The 24,035-nt window shown below is 40.1% G+C and overlaps 1 pseudogene; it reads right to left on the reverse strand.

Moving 5' to 3' along the window:
• Positions 1–966: 966 nt before the first annotated feature.
• Positions 967–1,084, reverse strand: LOC124724048 (annotated as a pseudogene).
• Positions 1,085–24,035: the final 22,951 nt, after the last annotated feature.

Below are 24,035 nucleotides of genomic sequence, written 5' to 3' on the forward strand. Positions count from 1 at the left end.
GGATAATTAGCCTTTCTTATATATCTTGCATACCGGGAAGAATGGTTTTGCCATTGCTGACTCTCCCAAGGGTCTCAATAATTCTGAAGAAATGTCGTCTACTTCAATTGCCTTGTTTCGACATATTTCGTCATGTCTTCAGTGCTCTGCGTAATGCTTCTCACATTATCATATCTCGCATCTCATCTCATTCGAGTTCTTTTTCCCTTTTCACAATATTGTATTCAAGTGCATTTCTCTTCTATAGATTTTTATATATTCCATGCAGCATTCAATCTTTCCTTCTTTGTTTTGATCTTTTAATATTCATCCAGAAGCTTCTCTTTCCTCCAAACATCTATTTAATTCCCCAATAGGCGGCATCTACCTTTCTCATTGTCATTCACGCTCCTACAGCCATGCATATGCCCTTCAGCTATTCCTACTTTCCCATTTTGCTTTCTCTTCCAGTGTTAGTTCTAGGTGTTTTTATTCTCTTTACCCTGCTTCATTTTATACATTTTTCTAATTCAGTATCTCGTGTCATATCTAGGGATTTCTATTGAGCCTTGTCTTTTTGCCTATGCGATTCTCTGTTTGTTTCACTATTTTACCCCTCACAGCTACGTGTTCGTCTTGTATTATATCCTTTTCCTCTGTTTTCAAGAAACTTCACTGGGCCTGGTACGCTCTTTGTAGCGCCTTATTTTGCGAAATTCATAGCCTCTGCAGATGTTTCAGCGCTGTGTTACCCCACACTGCCCTTCCGTAGTCCATCCCACTCCACCACTCCATCTACAGGCCGCAAGCGGCCCATCGGGACCATCCGACCGCCGTGTCATCCTCCGAGGAGGATGCGGATAGGAGGGACATGGGGTCAGCACGTCGCTCTCCCGGTCGTTATGATTGTATTCTTGACCGAATCCGCTACTGTTCGGTCGAGTAGCTCCTCAATTGGCATCACGAGGCTGAGTGCACCCCGAAAAATGGCAACAGCGCATGGCGGCCTGGATAGTCACCCATCCAAGTGCCGACCACGCCCGACAGAGCTTAACTTCGGTGATCTCACGGGAACCGGTGTATCCACTGTGGCAAGGCCATTGCCTTTCCGTAGTCCATCAGTGGTCGAATATAGAGACGAAAGATGGTCAGGGCACAACAAATGGAGAGATAAAACTTCTCATTTATAAATGGGTACAATGCAGTCAGGCGTTGTTTCGTCCCGTCTAATTTTCTGGATGCCAAGAATGATGCCAAAGTATTTAGCTGCCCCCGTCCAACTATACGGGTTCTCTGAATAGCTGGATATCAGGGAGATATGGTCAAAATCTCCTGATAATTACCAGGCCTTGGTTTTTCGTGGTTTTAAAGATAGTTTGCCTGTAGTTTGACCACTTTTCTAGTTTCCGACAAACGTCTTACAAGCGGCAGTGGAGAGCCATTGTCTATCTACTTCTGGTTAGGAGAGCAATATCATCCCCATAGATAATTCTCATTTCTCGTGATACCATTGACAGGTTCGACGTGCAGATGTACAGCTAAGCGTTTCTTGTGGCTCGCCAGCTAATATTATTATTACGGAGAAGGTTACTTCACCTGCCCTTAAGACGAATGTCCGCCCGCGTGTGTGTGAGGTTTAACTACGATACAGAGAATCCTTGCAAGTATAGCTTGTATAGCAATTCCTGGTGCCATATACTGTTGAAGACTCTTTTTATTTCCAAAAAATTACTGTAGGCTGTTGTGATTTGTTCAGTCATTCGATCTAGTTGTCATGTAGTTGAGTGGCCTTAATGAAAGCCAATCTGTTCTTGAGGAAGGAAGTTGTTCTTGGAAAGTTTGCGCGGGAGCCTGTTTGGTAAAAGTCTTTCAGAGACTTTGTTCAACATTGGAAGGAGGCTTATGGGGCAGTAGTTCTTGGTATCGGACTCGTTCTTGCTTCTTTTTGCGACTGGAAAATAACTGCATGTTTCCACGCGGTCGAACATGCCCCCTTGCAAATTACTTGAATATTCCTGCGATAGTTAAGTCGAGTTGTTTGGTAGTTTCTTCGGTGTGTCACGTCTATCGGCCTTGTTGTTTGGTAGGCGTCTCGTACAAGAGCGGGCTTCCTCTGAAGTCACTAGCGGCCGTGTGCGGCTCTTGCTCTGTTCCTGTGTCGGCGGTGACGTACAAATAGATGACGAGCCTTTCCTCTAATTGTTCAGTGCGCTGTTGGTCTTAAGGTTCTTCGACGAGACAGAAGTTTAGTGAGAAGACACACACAACGGCCTTCATCTTCTCTCGGTATGTACGCGCGCCCAGTGGGAGTTTCAGCTGTGTCAGTTGTGAGCGCGGAGAACAGAAGACGTGCAGCGTGTCTCACACTGTCGTGTCTGGCTTTATACTGAGAGCAAAACTCTTAATAATTCATGGGACAGATGATAACCCGTCTATCAAGAGAGTTATGATGCAATAAAGACAAAAAATTCCAAGTGCTCTGTTTGTGTTAATTAAGGGTCACAATAAATATGCTCTTATAAAAAATATATTAAGTCATTTTTATATATTTTGTAGCGTCACGTCCGGCAGATAATTGATGGACTTCCCTTGCTGTTTGGAATCTCGCATATATCTCCCTTCGCAGACACAACTGGTTAACGTTCAATATTCTCCTGACGAACAGTCTTCTGGGGAATCGGCTTTGACGTATGCCCTATCTTCTTCTTCGCATATTCAGTATCTACACTTGAAGACGTTCCGGTTCTTTCCCTCTTGTTTATTTTGCATAGGGCATCAGCCACTTTATCACTGAATTGACAAAGTGGCCCCTGCGTTTTTGGATACACCAACAAAGTCACAGTCTCTCCTCTGCTATAGCGATGGATTTACTACCATCATATCAAGGACGCGAAAGAATAACAGACGGTAGTCACTGATTCGATATGATGTTGATCCTGTACAGTGCAGTTAGTGAATCTAAAAGATCCACTCCTCCCATAAACTCGCTGTAGAGAGTAATAATTGATGGACAGTCAACCTCAAGCCTTTCTTTGACCTCCTTTTCCAATTGGTGCATCTTAATTAGTAATCATTAGAGTAGGTTCTCGTGCAGCAGTCTTAATTCTCTCCACCAACTACACGAGCGAGAACACTACTCTTCTTTCCATAAAATACTGCAGCGTTATCTAAAAGAAAAACAGTGTGCTTGAGGATGCCTAAGTTGACAAATATTCGCCGTTTGAAAAATACGCTCAGAAAATCTAGGAATAATATCTACCATAATAATTTTTTTTATCCAGATATACCTCAAAATTACCCCCATTACGTAATTTTTATTTGATGTCGATAACATACGACTTTGACGATCGATAATAATAAACATCAACCCGCTTTACAAATACAGTAACTTATTTTAAGCGTTACAAATCTTTGGAGCTCGTCCGTTGAGGGATAAAGACATACAGTATTTCGCGAGTTTAAGTGGGGAAAGACTGTCAATAACATTTTTGCACTGATCTAGATTTTAATATGTTGATACTAGAACTTTTAATATTTTTTGGGCGGATGACAAAGACACAATGTTGGATATATTTCAATTGGAGTAAAATTGTTAATGTAGTTCCGTAGGACTAAGCATGAAAATCGGTGCTCGTTCTCACGAAATGCATAGTTCAACAAGAAGAACAATGGCTTGTGTTTGAACGCAGTGATTCAAGGTGCTAGTTTTAACTTATAACCAACTACGTGCTTAGCAGTGAAGGTTTATTTGAAGTTGTTTTCCAGCCAATCGTAAATTTTCTTGTAGATTCATAGATACTGTTACAGCTGACCGCCACCATTATTGCCGGGTGACCACATCTGACGGCGACGATACGTATGCTGGAAGCCGTGGAATCGATTCTCCAGTGCCGTCGCGAACGTGTAGTAAAGTGTGCTTTCTCAACAGGAACATTCTTTATTATTAGTTCCCTTTTATACAGCACTCTGATGGCAGCAGCCCGCAACTGGAGGAAGCTAGCAGGCAGCGACTGCCGTACACTGAGACAGCTCAATGCTACGATAACACAACAGCAGCGGGCGACGATGGTGCCATTGCTGATACAAATCCGGTGTCAGTTGTGCGACACACACAGGGGTATTTCGTGCAAAAAGTTGGCTAAAATTACTGTTTGGTATTTTCAGTACTGTGAGACCCTACAGAAGGTATTTGTAGGATAATAACGTATTCACATCCCATATAACACAAAATAAAAATTGTGCAATTTTTATTAGATTCTTTATTTATTAGCTACAATACTATTTATCATTCTGATGATGTCTCCCAATATTGTTTATCTGTGCAATCTTTTTCTATTGCAGACTCCTCTTTATCATCATTTTCAGCTTGGGGGACCTGCCTAATCCATCCTTCGCTCTAGAGCAATAAATGGAATGTTTCTCTTAGAACAGTTTTCTGGTTTTCTTTGGCTTCGGTCTCATACCTGTTATTAATGGATCAGATGTCAATGGTAGCCAGATTATTATGTCCAGATTGCATTCTTCTCGGCAAATTTCATGGCAGACATTTGTCCGTACAGATGAAAGTGCTTATTATAGGCTTCACCTGCTTCTTCTGATAAACTGCCTATGAGTAATAGAGCATGTTCAGTGACAGTTGGGCTATCATCAAAATATTGTGTACTGTGGGACACATTGGATGCCGTGGGTATAAATCAACATACTTTCTTACTGTTTCAAATGAATAAGCAGAAAATTTGTCCACGTCTATCTTACGCCCACTGGAAATAGCTTCCAGAATAACCCTGAATTTATAGATGATTTACATATCTACACCTGTTACTTCTGTTGATGTTTCAGGGTCTGCAAAAAATCTTCTACTGATATTTCCACAGCCTTGCTTGGGAATATTTACAGTTAATGCCCAATCGATTTCTAAACATTTCTTATGTGACTTTTTTCCTCTGGTGAGCAAGTTTCTTTTCCTGCTTTGAACTGATTTTCCACTTCTTGATGTTTATTTTATAAAACAAATGCAACAAAATGCGAAAAATTCAGTTCGGGCATGGATCATAGACACGCCAAACTGAAGAGCTTCAGTATTTACTACCATGGCTTTTGAGAGGACACTGAAGTGTTTTGAGGTCGCCTTGCATCTCATTGTCAATGCTGTCTCTGCTGCTCCATTGCAGACGTTTGCATCTACCACAGTCGTCAGCAAAGTGTGCTTTATGGATAAGCCACGACCTGTTCTCGTAATTTTTTTTTTCTTGTAATGTTTCAAATTGCCTCTTGATATAACAAATTTCTTCATTACTAACATCAACTGTTTCAAGAATAATCTAATTCTCATTGGCCCGCAATAGCGAGGACGTGATGGTGTAGGATTTTTCCAAACAATTAGGTCTTTATTCGAGCGACTAATAAATTCCAGAGGTACTAAAGATGACAAATATGTTTGCATCAGTATCATGGATGTTTTCAAATTTTTGTTTAAACTGATTTTGCTGTGAACCATCACAACCCTATTTATAGATAAGTTCCAATTCATTTATGTCATCATCTGGAAGATCATTTAAAACAACTTCCAGATATAGTGCTAATCGTTCACATGTGAGACAAGCAAGTCATGAAGTTGAATCATCGCCATGTGGCAGTCACCTATAAGGATTTAGTCACAAGATATCACTGATTTTTAGCCCCTTGAAGGATACTGTAACCGGGATAGAAATTCTTATAAGCTGTTCGGATTATTTCGTATTGTTTCCTTTTCAGTGAAGCTTCCACAAAGACTGACAAGGACTGAATACGTGAAAGTTGTTTTTTTTGCTTTTAAGTCTCTATGACCCCGGTCTATTGCTTGTCTGTATTTAGCTCCTCGTGTAGGAGATGAGATAATAGCTGTCACTTGTACGCCTTTTACTTTGTTCGCTTAACTCTGCAAATGACTTTGCGTCACTTACCTGCTATCGCCCACGAGCTGTAATATGAAATACATAAAACAACACGCTAAAGTGATGACCTGCCAACTCGAATTTGCAACATGGAATTTTAAAGGTACTTTGGAGTCAATCAGGATTATCTTTAAGAAGATACTTTCAATTTTGTGTGAAGCAAGCCATTGTTTCTTTAATTGCGACTTTAAATAAGACAGTTTATGTTTAAAATCTCTCTTTTCTCCATCAGTAAAGGCAGATGTGATAATATACAATTTTCCATAAAGTCCAATCGTTGTACGAACCCTTTTCAGTATATCTCTTCATAAGGTCATAGTGGCCTTTTCTTGTCATAACTTAGACTTTCGAAGGCCCTAGGATAAGAACAAAATGCTTTCAGAATTCATTTCGGAGATGAAATTTTTGATAACTGACAATCCATTAACGTAAAACAATAGTACAAAATCAAACTGTTATTCAGCTCCTACGTTTCTAAATTTCCAGCAGATGAATGATTATTCTATCACACTCGTCAGATGCCCGGCATGTGAGACTTAAATACAGACTAGCTCTACTGCGTATCAATGCACAATAAGCAAATGACTCACGCATTTGAAAAGTGAACTTTTGGCCACCTTTTAGGGCAAAATACCCTACTTGAGGGGCAGCGAAGCTTGGGATCTGGGCTAGCGTACTCTGTACAAGATTTGAGGCTGCTGACAGGAACACGCAGGCACCCTAAGTTCACCCCAAGACCCTCAGAGGCTGGCTGGAGTTTCAGGCAATGGGGTCCACAGTGAAAGTTCGCCTCAACACATTTACGAGTAGTTCGAAGCCTGCAAACATTAGGCTTAGCTGACGGCTCCTAGATCAATGGCTTCGCCTCGTTGATGAAGCTTCTCGACGAGGCTGTAGTAGCTTAGCTACAAATCTGACCGATGAGTAGCGCGGAGACTGTGTGGGTCTAACATACAGCGCCGCATGAATGCCTATACTGGCTGATCTGGGAGTATTTGTATTATGCTTATCCATTACGGATATTTTAGAACCGTGACTGTATATTGAATGTAAATAAGTTATACACAACTGCAACCAGTCACTTTTTTCAATAATAATGCTTTATTACATGAACCGGTTTTCGAACCCTTTCAGGTTCATCTTCAGATGATGTCGGGAGGATCCGGGAAGTTACATCATTACTGGTAGTAGCATAATGCTGGGTGCTGGTTCTATGGCAGAAAGATGGGTCACACTTTAATGTATCGCCATGACTATAGCTTATCTGTCGATATGGATGTAGATTTAGTTTTCACTTACTGCGACAGTATAAGCGCCTTTTTCCGTATCTGTCTGCCTCCATTTTGATGTCCACAACACTTTCACACGAACTATATTAGTTTATACTTTGACACTGACACTTTACCAGCATCCAGCATGCGCTTTACAACAGTTGCTTGTGACAAAGATCTTGACAGAGAGATATGGTATAAGCCTACTTTTTACACAGATGTAATTTGTTGTTCTTTACATGTGTTAAAGTCGATATAAGGGCCAGTATTTTAATCAGAATGGCGATAACATGAGAGCACAAAATAAAATAACAATAAATTACTACAAGAACAAATTTCAGGTGATCTGATATGTTATTTCTACTTGTATGTTAAAGGCAGTTTTTTTTCTTTTTTTTTAAATATAGCAATTATCATGTTTGGCATTAACATGAATCCCAAGGAATCAATAATACAGAGTTATTGCATCTGCAGTGAGGTGCAGCTGTCTGTATGACTAGGACCTGTATATTTAAATTTTGGATTATTTCTGTTGTTACGTTAACGTGATCTGGAGTATTATCAAGAGCAAATTCTGTTTATTTTAGCTAAAGGTATATGTATAAGAGTTATAGTGATTGTAATGGATTAAAGCTGTTTGTATGGCTGTATATTTAATATTTAAAAAATGAACAAAAATTCTTTAAATGTTGACTTATTTTTATTCTAACATTAGAGTGATCTGAGATATTGGTAAAGGCAGCTTCTGTTTGTTCCAGCTAGAATTAATATGTATAAAGTACTGATTTATGTTAGCAATGGATGGCTTTAACATTTAGAGATATGGTACATGTCTTATTCTGTGGTAGTATATTACATTGACACTGGTGTGGTTAGGATGTAAGAAGAGGGAGGGGGTGGGTCATTGGGAGAGGGGGGGGGGGGGGGTTGGGAAGCCGGTGTAGGGTTCGTTGGGTGGTTACTTCTTTTGAACTAGTAGATCTTCAAAGTTCTGAAGGAAAAATTTGTTTCTCAGTTCAGTTTGATCATTGAGTAGGTAGTCAGGTGCTGTATTTGTGTAGATAAATATTTCAATTTCTTCAAGAAGGTCAAGTATTGTGACTTTGTTGGCAAAATGTAGTATGAAAATGTAGTATTCAAGTTGTTAAGACGGAGTGCATCTATGTGTTCTTTAAATCTTTTTGTGAAGCTTCTACCAGTTTGTCCAATGTAGAAGCTTGGACATGAGTTGCAAGTGAGCTTGTACACACCTGACTTTTGATATTGTTGTATAGTAGTTTTGGTGCTGTGTATGATTTTATTTTGTATTTTGTTGTTGGTGAAGAAACTTATTTTTATGTTGTATGTCTTGAAGAGGTTGGCAATTTGGTGAGAAATTTTCCCTAGGAAAGGCAGGCTAACAAATGTGGTTTTCTTGTTTGTGGGTGGTTGTTCAGCAGTTGGTTGATTTAGTTTTGCTGTATGGATTAGTTTATCTATTATTGCAGGGTTGTACCCATTGGTGGAGGCAATTGATTTAATGATTTCTGTTTCTTTTTGTCTTTCATTTGTGTCCATTGGGATTTTAAGCATGCGATTAACCATTGTTCTGAAGAATGCTTTTTTATGTTGGTCTGGATGGCAAGAGGATTTGTGTATGGTAACATTGGTGGTTGTTGGCTTTCTGAAAATTTGAAATTTATGCTACTGATTTTTATTTGAGATTGTTAGATCAAGATAGTTAATGCCTTCTGGTGTTTCATGTTCTACTGTGAATTGGATTTTATTGTGTATTTTATTAAGTTCTTTGGCTACATTATCTATTTCTTCTGTTGCTCCATTGAACAGAATGAGAGTGTCATCAACATAGCGTTTGTAATAAAGCAGCTTATCTTTTAGTTGGGTTTGGGACCTGAAGAAGTTATTTTCAAGGTTACTGATATATATGTCTGCTAGCAAGCCTGCAAGACTACTACCCATTGCCAGTCCATCTTCCTAAATGTAAAACTTGTTGTTGAACAGGAAGTAGTTGTGTGACAAAATAAGTTCCAGGATCTCTATGAGTTCATAGATTTCAGCTCTACCCATTGTCCCGTGTTTCAGTAAGTTATTCCTTATTAAACTAATTGTTTCCTTGACAGGTATGTTTGTATATAGGTTTACTATGTCAAGAGATGCAAATTTAGCTGTGACTGGGATGGGGATATCTTTTATACTATTGATGAGCTCGTAACTGTTTTTAATGGTGTAGTTATTTTCAAATACATATGCCTTGCGGATAATATCATTAAGTTTTTTGGTGATTTTATAGCTTGGGCTATTGATAGAGTTCACAATGGGACGTATCGGACATTCTGGTTTGTGGATCTTAGGCTGTGATCTCAGTTTTGGTGCTGAAGGGTTCATTACTATACAGTGCTTTGCTTCTAATGGTGTCAACAAGAAGTTGCAGTTTTTAAGTAACTTTTTAATTTTATCATGGAATTTGGGAGTAGGGTCATATGCTATTTCCTTTATATTATTCTTTCTGAAGAATTCACAAGTTTTGCTAATATAGTCATGGCAACAGCTGTGTTACCTTTGTCTGCTCTGCCAATGAGGGCATTTTCAACTGAAAGTTTCTTATTTATGTCACATAATGTCTTATGTTCGGTATTCATCTTATTGTACATTTTTTTTCTGGTGAATGTTTCTCATAATGATGTTGTTTGCCTTATGAGCTATAGCATTTTGTTCACTGTGTTTTAGTTTAGCTGCTGTACATGCAATTTTTGTGTTAACTATGAGGTCTTTAATGTTGCTTTTATTTAGTGAAGGGGTGATGTTGTGCTTAAGGCCTTTGTTTAACAGCTTTAATTCATTACTACTGAAGCATATTTTTGTAGTATTTATCACTTTATCAAAAAACTTATGTTCTGTTTCAGAAGAGATACTGGGGGACCTCACTGCATTCTTTGAAATTAGAGCATTTATCTTTTTCTCGTGTCTACGTGAGATGATAACACGTTCTTTGTTTACATATATATTGACATAGTCTAGGAAGACCATGAAGACATGAGCAACAAGTTTATGGCTAAGTTCTAAGTGCATATAATACAGCTTTGAATTGAGCAGATCTTTCATTTTGTAAAGAGACCTGATTTCAGTTTTTAACCAAATAATTTCACATCGTGCTTTTGCTATCTTGGCTGACATACTTTGACTCGTTATTTTTATTCTGATATAATTTGGAGCCACGTTTTCTGAGAGACATTTTTTGTTAAATCTTATTGCAAGGATTGTTTTCGTTAGTTTAAGTTTACATTGCCGAAATTCGCGCATTGTTCTAATTACCTGGCGTGGTATCAACAGATTATGCTTATCCATTACGGCTATTTTAGAACCGTGACTGTATATTAAATGTAAATAAGTTATACACACCTGCAACCAGTCACTTTTTTCAATAATAATGCTTTATTACATGAACCGGTTTTCGAACCCTTTCAGGTTCATCTTCAGATGATTTCGGGAGGATCCGGGAAGTTACATCATTACTGGTAGTAGCATAATGCTGGGTGCTGGTTCTATGGCAGAAAGATGGTCACACTTTATTGTATCACCATGACAATAGCTTATCTGTCGATATGGATGTAAATTTAGTTTTTACTTACTGCGACAGTCTAGGCGCCTTTTTCCATATCTGTCTGCCTCCATTGCTCTGCTCTTGATAATACTCCAGATCACGTTAACGTAACAACAGAAATAAGCCAACAATTCATCTGAAGATTTGTTATTAATTTAAATATACAGGTCCTAGTCATACAGACAGCATACAATAACTGTGTATTATTGATTCCTTCGGATTCATGTTAATGCCAAACATGATAATTGCTATATTTAAGAAAAAAAAGAAAAAAACTGCCTGTAACATACAAGTAGAAATAACATATCAGATCACCTGAAATTTGTTCTTGTAGTAATTTATTGTTATTTTATCTTATGCTCTCATGTTATCGCCATTCTGATTAAAATACTGGCCCTTTTATCGACTTTAACACATGTAAAGAACAACAAGTTACATCTGTGTACGAAGTAGGCTTATGCCATATCTCTCTGTCAAGATCTTTGTTACAAGCAACAGTTGTAAAGCGCATGCTGGATGCTGGTAAAGTGTCAGTGTCAAATTATAAACTAATATAGTTCGTGTGAAAATGTTCTGGACATCAAAATGGAGGCAGACAGATACGGAAAAAGGCGCCTATACTGTCGCAGTAAGTAAAAACTAAATTTACATCCATATCGACAGATAAGCTATAGTCATGGCGATACATTAAAGTGTGACCCATCTTTCTGCCATAGAACCAGCACCCAGCATTATGCTACTACCAGTAATGATGTAACTTCCCGGATCCTCCCGAAATCATCTGAAGATGAACCTGAAAGGGTTCGAAAACCGGTTCATGTAATAAAGCATTATTATTGAAAAAAGTGACTGGTTGCAGTTGTGTATAACTTATTTACATGTATTTGTATTCGCTCCAACCAGGTTTGTTATGACAGGAGTTAGGTTCCTGCCACGTAGCTTGCTGTGCAAATTCAGTGGTCTGCTACACCATGACGAATGACATGTAACAGCAGAGCCTTTCCTTGGCGCAATAAATAAACCACCCCGCTAGGCTAGAGTCAGTGATCAGTAGGATTAATGGCGTTCATGTCATTTGCATTCAATTCTCTGATTATTGTATTGTAACATCTTGTGTTTGAAACTGTTCCAATACCAGTCACATTCCTGCCAGGTTATAAGATGACCACAAATCCGTAGTCATGGATGATAGAAGTCAGCCTCCAGTACTAGCCACTGCTAATGGGTAGTCCAGGGGCCTGCCAACACCATTCCAGTCAGAGGCAGAAATTGCTCTAAACTCTAGCATCGCTTGGGTCAGACGACCTTCAAAACTGGCAGGCCAGGATCAGCATTCAATACGACCTCACAGCACACGACACCATGGTTCATCTCATGAGACAACACAGGCAATCCACTTGCGAAGGACAGAGTATCCCAGAATTGCACATGAGACACAACAGACACATGCCGCAGTCACCACCGTCTCCAAGCAGATCTTCTGATGAGACATGTTTTCCACACCACAGGCAGCAACCTCCTTACTAGAAATCACCAGCCTGATCATGCAACTGATGAAGTGAGATATAAAATATGGCGTTTCAGTCTTCGATCGCTATTCTTTATTTTCAATTACCGGTTTCAAGCTAGCTGCCCATCTTCAGATCATATATTGTAGTTACAGAGTAACACTCGGTTCGATGACAGTGAACCGAGTGTTCTGTACGGACAAGTTACTCTGTAACTACAATATATGATCTGAAGATGTGCAGCTAGCCCGAAACCGGTAATTGAAAATAAAGAATAGCGATCGAAGACTGAAACGCCATATTTTATTTATTGAACGATCGCGGAATTCCCATTGAGACAATCATGTCTAGTTTTGATGGAGTGAGATATGGCAGCCTGATTGAGCTACTGGTTTCAGTAGATTTCTCGCAGGCTTGGTAAGCCACTGTCAAAGTTATGGCACCGAGATGTATTCACATAAAGAAATAAAAGTAATATTTATTCCCATTGCATTGCATCTGGCACGCCACACAGTTTCCTTGGCGTTCATCCTGACAAACAGTAGGGGTTTCAAACCCAGGAGTAGGCAACCCCTATAACACCAACCGTAAGTTTTCATAAAATTTAGCATTTGTGCACTGTTTTCCCTCACCATAAGTTTCACTAGTTCTAAATGTGAGGGCATCTCTGGTTAATCAGCTACCTCGCAAGACATTAGTCCTGTACTTTTGTTAACTTTTAGATTGTGCATGCTCACTATGTTATATCATATCCCAGTCATTATGATGACTGTTGACATAGTTACTCAACAACTTCCCTATCATCCTGAGAACCCACTCTATTCCATCATTTACTTGTGGATGTAAAATACTTGTTCTTAATTTACGAATTCGTGACAAACAACAAAGTCTTTATCAGTTCTGACATGAAGTTTGCCTTTGTCTGTAATGAATATCTCTGAAGTATGAAACTTCAATAGTCAATTGTTAACTATGACTTGTGTCACTGTGTTGGCTTGTTGATTTGGAATAGTTATCATTTCTACGAAGTGCGATGATCTGTTATCTTAACACATATATCCCCCGCCGGTCATTGCTCACAAGGACCTAAGATGTCCAAATCAATCATCTCAAAAGGTTTGCTGGTCGCTGGTAATATTTGCTGCAGAATACACTAATGTATTAATTTGCCTGATTGTGTGTACAGTACACAGTTCTTTACATACTGTTCTACATCCTGCTTTCGTATTTGCCACCATTATTGTTCGCCTACACATTGTTCTGTTTCTCTAGTACAATGGTTCCCAACCTAAGGGTAATTACCTCCTGAGGGGAAAAATGAAATTTTCTGAGGGGTAAAAACTAAACGATTCTATTCTGTTTCAGTCACGAAACTGAATTATTTTCAAAATATCATTCCCATTATCACAATTTTGCAAGACTCTACTACTGATTATATAAGTTATCTATAATTACTTTTTCTCAGTTAATAGCATTAATGTGGTGGATATTGCAGGTTCATCACACAATCCACCCACTAAACACAAATGCTGTGCTTTGTTCTGTACGTTGCTGATGATAAAAGTGAGCACACATGTAACAAATGCTAAATATCTCAAGAAAATGTCTTCCCCAAGTTGTAGATAGTACCTAAAGTAGTCCAGAAATTGCTTCACTACTCCCTTCGAAACAAATAAACGAATTAATTTACAGCATGAGATATCAGTAACTACGTAAGGGCTACTATAGTGCTGTATACATTATTATTAACATTATTATTATTATTATTATTATTATTATTATTATTATTATTACTACTACTACTACTACTACTACTACTACTATTAGTTTCTGTGGTCAGACAAAAAAACATTAAGAGCCTGAACTCTTCTAATTTCAGCCAGTTCAGAAGTAAGGAGTGTAGCAATCAATGACTTACACACAGTAAGTATAGTGTACAAATTTTAACTTGGTTGATTTTAAATGGAGTTGCAGTGTGCAGGTCAAGCAAGTGGAGAGGAGTAATGCAGGGCAAGTACGTGTGTTTTGTAACAAGTGTCTACCCTCACTATGGATAGTTAGCTTTCTTATCTGAAAAGGAGTTGGAGGCAGCACTTGCAATGCATCACAAATTCCTTCGTCATTCATTCTAATTCCTCCCCCCCCCCCCCCCACACACACACACACTAACACACATGCACAAACTAAATATCATTCATCTTTCATCATTTTAAAAATAAAAGTATTCCAAGAAATGTCTTTCATTTTACAGATTACTTAGCAAATAACATCGACAATACAGAATGGTCATATAGCCCCAGTGTGATTTTAAAAAAATCATAACTTGAAAACCGTTAGGGGTGGTGCATTATAGTTTGTTGTAAAACGTTTAGCAGCTCTTAAAGCTTTTCCCAGTTATGCCATAATTTCAAGCATTTTGTGTGCTTCATTGACTAATGCTCAAAGAGTATCAGTGTTGTGTACACACAATCTTTGATGTAACTCCACAAAAACACTTCTGATTGGCGTCACATTGGGAGAGCACAGGATTCATGCAATGAGACCACATAACCCAGCCACCTGCCAGGAAATGTGTCATTTAACACATCACACATGTTCAAACTCCAATATGATGATGCATCATCATTCTGGGAGATGATGAATGGCTGCAGCTCTTTATTCTGTGATAGCAGGAATTGTTTAAGCATGTCCGGGTAAATTTTTACCATTATGGTTTTCTTAGTAAAGGAAAATTAGCTTATAATGCTATCATTAAGCTTCGAGTTATCATGTGTGTTGACATGTATATTCTGTGGGTTTTTGGAACCCCAAATCCTAATGTTGTGGCAATTCACATGTCCATAAATGTGGAACGTTGCTCCATCTTGAAACAGTCACTTTTTCAGATTGTCATTGTCAGTATCTATTGAGTATGGAACACATGAATGCACACTGCAGAGAATGATAGGCTGGCTGCAATGCTTGAACCATTTTCACTTTACTTTATACACCAAATGGCGTAACCACTTGTGTAACTTTTTATGGACAGTTGATCTTGATTCCTGCTGTATGTGTGAAGTACAGTGACTCGACTTCTGAGTACCGCTATGAAATTCAGATTGCATACTGTCAACATGTGCTTGAGACACAGGGGGATGTACACTACAAATAAGGTAGGCCCTACTCTGACACTGCTTGTTATGTTGGTGGTGCCACCTCATTCTGCCGTCAATAATTGTGCAGATTTGGATTCTGCATACCTTATGACACATTTCGCATTCTTTTGGTCTTTTTCCTATTTTGATACACTAAAAGTTTAATTTGCAGCAAAGGAGGAAAGAAAACACTTTGAGAGCTACTAAGCGTTTTACAACAAACTATGATTCTCTAACTCTATTAGTTTCCAAGTTATGATATTTTAAACTGTCCATGGGACTTTATGGACATGCCGCATATGAGACTCTCTCTTTCTCCATTTATTTTCTGATTTATTCAGTTATCATGAGGCATAGGTGACCAGACTTCTGCCCCATCTACTTCCTGCATGATAGACAGCTGAGTTCATGATTGTTTGCATTACTTGACAGCATAAATTCCTTCTCATAATTTGGAAAAACTAGTACTGTTACGATTGTTAGCAAGCCTTTCAGCCAAGAGAATTCATTTTCACACTCAATTGACTAGTAAAACTTGACACCTTTCTTCAACACATGAGTGAGCGGCTGTGCTATTTCCGAAAATTTCGTCGCCAACTTCTGTTAACAACTCGCCAAGTCCTAGAAATACTGCAACACTTGTTCCATTCATGGCACTGGAAACTCCTGTATGACTTTTATTTGGATACATTCAGGCTTGTTCAAGACTACTTTCATGCATTAAATACTGTACTTCTCTGAGTATTAGCTGCATCACAGTCAACCACTTAAACGCTTTCGTTAGCTACAATAACACGCTATTCCATCTCCTTTGGAGAGACGGTTATATCATCTAAATACAACATACACTGTCTAGGTATCAGCCCCTGCAGTAATACGTCTAATAAACCCTAAAATGTAACCAGTGAGTTTTTCAATTCAAATGACAATCACAAACAGAGGTAATAACTTGATCAGTCTCTAAAAGCTCTCTTTGGACAATCGTCTGGTGCTACTTCTAACTGCTGACAACTCTACAGATTCATGGGGGAAAATTCTGTGTATAACCAGGTTGTCCAGAGGTTCCATTATTTTCAGGATCGGATATGCATCTATAACTGTATGCTTCTTGGGGCACCAACTGTCACAACAAAATCGACATAACTTTGTCCAATCCATGCTTTTCTTTGAGACGATTACCACTGGTGCTCCCAAGGAACTCGTCCTTCCCTCAATAATGCGATGTTGTAGCTGCTGGTTCGTAAATTCTCCCATCACTGGTTGTTGTAGGTGATGTGGTACGCAGCACAGTTTACAACACACAGGAAATTCATTCTCAATTTGGACTCTATGCGGTGTCACTGAGAAGGTTGCCGAAGACCCATCACGATCAAGCAGTCCTGTACTCATATTGTACCAATAACTGTTCCATTGTTATCTTCTCTGCTCCTTCCAAGTGCACTATCTCCTCCCATAACGCAACTAAACTGGCAGCTTGCTTAAGCTTAGGGTCCAAATTTGCTCTGTCTAAATTGTCTTCCCGTAAGATCCCCAAATTGGTGACCATCAATCCCTAGGACAATTCCACAGCTGCGGATCCAGGATTATATATCCCAATGGGCGCTATCTGCTCACCTTCTAACTTCTAATGTAACAGTTTAAATTTCGTCAAAAAATTTAATAACATTTTTCAACTAAACTGCGACTGCAAAAATCGATATGTAAAAATATCGATGTTTTCAAAATTTTGTTAGAAGTATCGATGTATACAAGCTATGTTAAATGTCTTTGACAATCTGGAAAAAGTAAATTAAGTAATAGATATTGTTTAAGGAAACCGGAAGCATGATAAGGAATTTTCGTAAACATACTGATTGTAATATTCATAGATTATTTAAAATAGTAAATTCCTTTTGATGATGTACTAATGTAGTCGGGAATCCACTTTGGGTTTCCAACTCACAGTTGTATGGATGACCTTGACATTATTGGCTTGAGGAAAGACTGGAACGAAGTTAAAAAACTGCAGTCACAGGCAGGGTATCGTGTTGTACGTACATGATTGCACTACGTCGGCGATGTCGTAATTTTGTGAGATCTAAAACTGAGCTTATGCAAGTCAAATTAGGAGTGGCAGCGGCGTTTGTGCTCTAAAGTCATCTCCAGGAATTGTGGGTTTTGGACAGCAAGAATATCCAAAATTTATATACGATGGAATTTGTAATGAATGCAACTTCCAGGAAAATGGCTGCCACAAGCAACGTGGTAGTAGCAAATTAATTCCATTTCACTGGGGAGGTGGAGATCCTTCCCAATTATCATTCTGCAACTGTCGTCTTCAGCACCGCAATGACTGCTATAATTCGGACAAACCTTTTTATTAAATACAAGTAATCATAAGCGTAATGGGTATTGCAATCACAAGCATTATATCTAATTATTGAATACGTTCAGTTTTTTTCTAAAGCGTTTTTTAAAGTCAGTCTCCTAAAGTAAGAAACTGAACCTTAAATTTCCTTATCAATTTGTTTAAATAATTTTGAGCAAATTTGAAGGATCAGAAGATCGTATAAAAATAATTTCAGAATAATGGCAATGAAAGATTGTCGCAAAAACACGCAGCTGTAAAACACAGCTTTAAATTTACTTGTGTGGATATATAATTATCTGGTCGCATTGCTGCTCACTTAAAGCTTCAAATTTTGAGATTACTTTCATTTAATGTTCAGTTATCCAATTTTTATTCATATGTAACTGCTAATTTTGAAGCCATGTCAGGTTATCACAGCTTGCATCCATCTTGATTCCAAATAGAACATCGAAAATTAATAGTAATAACGTAAATTCATTTCAGTAACAGTTTAATAACTTCTGAAGGAATAAAGTCAAATTCCGTCTTCAGAGTTTCTGGCCACAAGTCTTTATAGTATTACCATATTTTTCAGGACTGTTGAACGGTAAGATTACACCAGTCTACAATCCGATCGTTACTGCGGCGCAGATGAAACTACCAGGTAGGCAGTGCAGTGTATTCGGTGTAATATTCTTTGATGTGTACCGAAATTATTTCAAATTGAGCCCAGTTATCCTCATCGTGCTTGGTAGTGACTTCGAAAGGAAATTAGTTTCCTAAAGTTAATAGCATACCGTTAGGTTACACGTGATCAATACAGTAATTAATATTGTTAGAATCAGCGAAAGTAGTAATAGTAATATAGTGCAGATTTAATGACAATGCTTGACTGGACGAGCGAAAAGCTTTATTTTCCTGGGAAGACAAACAGTTTGCCCAGGGAGGCCGGATTTTTTTTCTGTGAAGATACGCGAGACGGCGGCGGGGTCATTGACCGCGTTGCCATTAAAGCAGCCGGTATAAAGGCATGTTTTTCCGTAGCCCGTAGGCGTCGAAACTTTTTTCTTTCTAGTAACTTAAAACATTATTCTGTATCATATTAAGCATTATTTAAAGCAATCACAGCTATTACAATAACTGATAATTGCTAGGTTCGTAGTTAAAAGGAAATACTTTTCTTGCAACGAAAACATTTAAATGTTTGATTACACGCACTTCTTGTACTTTGCAATTAAAAGACGAATCAGTCACACGTGGAATCGGCGGGTTCGGTTACAGGTGGCGACTGTGACAGCACTATAAGACTTTTCTGGTAGACTTAAGTTCTATCCCCAAAAAACTGAAATACCAGAATTTGGTAAATAAAGTACATGATGACGACTTGTAAAGTAGTGGAATGAAAGTGGTTCAGGACGTACGAAGGTTTGTATTAGACTATGTTAGGATGCTAGCGAGGCAAGAAAAATAATTAGCCATTATGACTCGTCCTGACGACAATCGGGGACCGGATAAAATCACAATGGAGCAGGACAGTGTTAGCAATGACGAAGCGCTTGTTGATGGTGCATGAGCGAGCGTAGAGAGCGACTGCAATAGCCAACAGATGGCACCACCATTAACTAGTGACAGCGTACTTCAGATTAGCGGCCATTATGCGAACTCACACCAGCAGTGATCAGAAGAGAGAATGAGACTAAAATTTTCGATCATCAAAATGCTGAACAAAATCGAACAATAGGAGCAGAACAGTAACCCTATACCTCCGATTTAATGGAAACATGGCCATGAATACGACTGCAGTGAATCGTAATACTGGAGTGCTAGTAACTATTATTACGACTCATACTCAAACTAAGGTCCAGAAACTGGAAACTCAAATTACAAAGCAGATACGAAAGATATTAAATCTGAGAATCAGAAATTATAAAACGGTGTAAAAACTGCGAACCAAAAGCTGGAAACTCAAATTAAAAACGAGAAACAGAAATGAAATAACAAGTATCAACGAGAGACTTGAGACTGAATTACGAAGAACAGAAGAAAGTGTAGAACCCATAGTAGGGAATAAATTGCAGGTACCCTTTCCGGTATTAAAGACTGAAGTAAGAGACGAAACGAAAGCTGATTTCGCGGCGCTCAAAAATCGTTTCATGAAAGTACAGTCCGGTTATACCCAAGTAAAAAGCAGTGTAGGTGACGTGACTACACACATTCGTAATGAAGTGAGGTCATTACGCTTAGAACTGCGAAATAAAGCGAGCAGGTAGTCTTTTGGTCGTGAAAAAATCAGAGCCATTGAGCAAAGAAAAAAAATACGATCCTCAAACCAAACAAGAGGGTTGCTATCCGGCGGATTTTATAAATAATTGTGAACACGTTCTACCGAAGGAGCTGAAAGATAGGGAAAAGGTTAATTTAGCAATTATTGCTAGGGCTATTAGTGCAAAGACATGAGGAATGAAATGAGACACGTCAAATATGACGTTCTCGGAGTCCACCGACAAGTTTTTAGAGGAGTTTTGGTCTGCGCAGAAACAGGATAACTAATGGCGAGAGTCCATCGTCACAGAAATGCCTGACAGTCACGGAAGCAGTGCCATGAAGGACTATTCTGAGTCCTGGTTTGAGACGTTACCATATCCGGAAGAGTGAGGTTCATAATCCGAAATAGTGTGCGAGTTATGGAAGAAACTTCCTGAATATGATTTCTTAGAGAAAGTCGAAGACGAAGATAGGTGGCGTGAAACACGCGACCAAAGACCTTTCAGGAATCAGAATATAACTGAAAGTGGAGACCTCGATGGACGACACCAAATAAATATGACGAGAGGGCAAGTAGAGGTGGTATTGGTAACTGTGTTAGAGGTAAATTCATCAATTGTAGGGGCACAGAGATGAGGAGAACTAATTTCTAGGTCTGTCAGGTGCGGTAAAAAGAAATTGGCCCAAGAAAAGAAGACAGCGAAAGTACTATCAGAATGAAGATGGAGCAGAAACGTAGAGCATGGACTTGTTGGAAACAAGTTTCGCAACTGAGACAATAAACGGGTAAATATCGGAATACAGACACGTGGAGTTAGAGAAGAAACAGTTGTTACGGTGGTAGATGAAGTTGAAAGTATTCAAACGGAACAGGGTATAGAGAGAGGCAGAGAAACAGATTATGAATCAGGAAGATTATGTTTCGGAAGTACCGAAGGAGGGGCATATTGTTGCGGAAGTTAACAACAATTGTAACTTAGAAGACAGGTCAGACGACGTTGCGTGGTTTGCGGAATTTTGTCAAATATATTTCTGCCTTACCCGAAAAAGGAGAGACTAAGATAGCGGTACTAGTGTCTCGACGTACCGACGTACTGAACGAGAACCGATTCGTCCTATCCTTTATAAATGTATCCTACTGCTTGCGCAGTTCACTTTTGTCTGCTAGCATTTGCATCATCTGATTCAATAAGGACTGAACCACCTCTGCGGTGGTAACACTCTCCATTTCTGTTTCGTTTATTGCAAAGCTTATGTCCAAAAGAAAAAACTGAAATTGAAAGACTCTAACACCAACACCATCGTGACCGTGAGTCGCAACTCCTGCAAAGTAGACTTCCCTCAAACAACGCAAGCTACACATAACGGCTGACTCGCCAGGAGGAGCGAGTCTGCCAGCAAATTCTAGCAGCCTGCCGCATCAGTCGCTAGCAGAGCGGAAACAAACTGCTCTGCGAAACTTAAGGACGCGGTGGATAATGTAACGTAACATATTGAATACTTTGCGGAAATGAATGAAACTGCTGGAGCAAGTTGCCTATGGTCTCCCAGTCGCGCACAGAAAGCTAGACTTCACATGGAGTGAGGTCAGCACGACTGTGGCACAAAATGGGGCGTTCCCTGTTATACGATGCAGTTGAAGGAACGCGAAAGGAAAGTGTGTGTCAGTCAGCAAGCAGTTACGGTACACTGTGACGGTATTCTCCATTACAACACGCGCCGAACACAACATCTAGATGACTTCACACAGGGTAGAATGATCACAGTCTGGATTAAGGACGAAGTGTCGCCAGTGTAGCCCAGGAGCTTGGTATTGCTCACAGAATTGTTTCATATGCATGGGGAGCTTTCTTAACCAAAGCACTGCTGTCCAAAGGAGAGGAGGTGGTCGACCACAGTCAGCTACAGCAGCACATGACCGCCACATAATACACTGCAACACCTAAGAAGGGACCCACGTTAAACAGCGTTTGTAATCGCAACCAAATTTAACAGGACTGCAAGGCACGCAGTGTCACGGCGGCTGCATCGCAGTGGTCTCTTTGCTGGACGACCAGTACATTGTGTTCTGCTGACACCCGCACATCGGCGCCACCGTTTGTGATTGATGGTGCTAAAAGCATAGGGACTTTTTTATCTCGGCCGTCCCGCACGCAGACCGTCCTATAAACGGACAATGGCCTCTCCGCCTGCTCTCCATTCGACAAAGCGACTTTCATCCCTGACAAGGCGAGGACGCCATACCTTCAGTGATTCTCCCTCTATTTCTGCAAAGACCAGCATGAACCCCCTCCCCTCCCCCCCCCCCCCCTCCTGCCACACCACTATACGCGTAGTTCGTTTCCCCGCGCCTCGCCACAAGTCGCCTGTCTCATATTCATCACACTCCTCACTTCCAAAGCCAGCCCATAATAAAGCAAGTTACTGTACTCAGAACGGTGTTACATTACAAAAGAAAAGGAAGTGAAATTACCTCATAAATCACTGTGATATCATAGTTCATGTTAAACTAATTCAACTCTCCATGAGTTGTATAATTAAAGGTGAAAAAATGAAACGCAGCCAGCCGAAGGGCTTGCTGCTTTTCACATTCGGCCCTGACTTCATTTTCATGGATGATAATGCACGACCACACTGAGCGGCGCGAGTGGAGGAGTTCTTGGAACAAGAGGACATTCGGCGATCTGACAGAGTTGCCCGTCCCCCCGATTTAAATCCCATCCAACACGTGTGGCATGCGGTGAGCAGACGTACTGCAGAACACCCACATCCACCTACGATCACCCAGCAGTTGTCATCCGCGCTGGTAGTGGAATGGAATGCCCTACCACAGTAGCTCCTTATCAACTTTGTGGTCAACATGGGAACATGCAGAGCATGCGTTGCTGTCTGCAGTGACCACACACCCTATCAACATCCTTGTACCGCTTTTTGTAATGTCCATGGGAGCATCCTAATTCGCAGTCATTCAGTGTACTTACTGTCTTCGAATAGAAGTGTTAATTCTTTTCGTCTCATTTCGCGATTCTTTCACTTAACTCCTGTGCTACCCTGTAGCAATTCTTTCTATGTATGGTCCAAGTTTCATGGAGCTATGTTGTATTGTATTGTATGTTAACCGGGGACCTAGAAACGACGGAGAGGCTCCGTCCCCGCCGCAGCCGCAGTGGTCCACAACTCCACGACGACTACCGCAGTCCACTTCACCCCTCCGCCGCCCCACACCGAACCCAGGGTTACTGTGCAGTTCGGCCCCCGGTGGATCCCCCAGGGAACGTCTCACACCAGACGAGTTTAGCTCCTATGTTTGCATCGTAAAGTTATGGTGGTATACGCCTACGTGGAGAACTTGTTTGCGCAGCAATCGCCGACATAGTGTAACTGAGGCGGAATCAGGGGAAGCAGTCCGCATTCCCCGAGGCAGATGGAAAACCGCCTAAAAACCATCCACAGACTGGCCGGTTCACCGGACCTCGACACAAACCCGCCAGGCGGATTCGTGCCGGGGACCAGGCGCTCCTTCCCGCCCGGAAAGCCGTGCGTTAGATCGCACGGCCAACCGGGCGGGCTACTGAAGCTATGTTACTTGGCTGTGACATCTCATGCAAAATTTACTTCAGTCGTTACGTTTTGCTCACGTGTGCTTGCTTCGCGTCACGCATCACATGGAACAAATAATGCGGAGATTAGGATTACTGCGCTTCAGGATACCAGACGTCCTTAACTGGCAGAGTGTCTTCGAGAGTGTGCTCTTGTGAGTGTTCCAGCGAGACCCGTCGAGAGTTTCAGTTCAAGTCGCCATCGCCGCCACTGTTCCAGTTCACCGCAGCTCACCTGTCTGCAGAAGGATCTGCCACTCTTCGACAACGCATGGCACTTGCACGGCAGAAGACGTAGTGTACATCAATATTGGACTTAGTCACACAGTAGAACCATTATAGACTGGAAATGTTCTACTACAATCTCTTGAAGTTGAATGTTTGTGTATCTTGGGATAAATGCATGTTTGGAAACA

The sequence above is a fragment of the Schistocerca piceifrons genome, chromosome X (genome assembly GCF_021461385.2).
Source record: "Schistocerca piceifrons isolate TAMUIC-IGC-003096 chromosome X, iqSchPice1.1, whole genome shotgun sequence".
NCBI classification, from domain to species: domain Eukaryota; kingdom Metazoa; phylum Arthropoda; class Insecta; order Orthoptera; family Acrididae; genus Schistocerca; species Schistocerca piceifrons.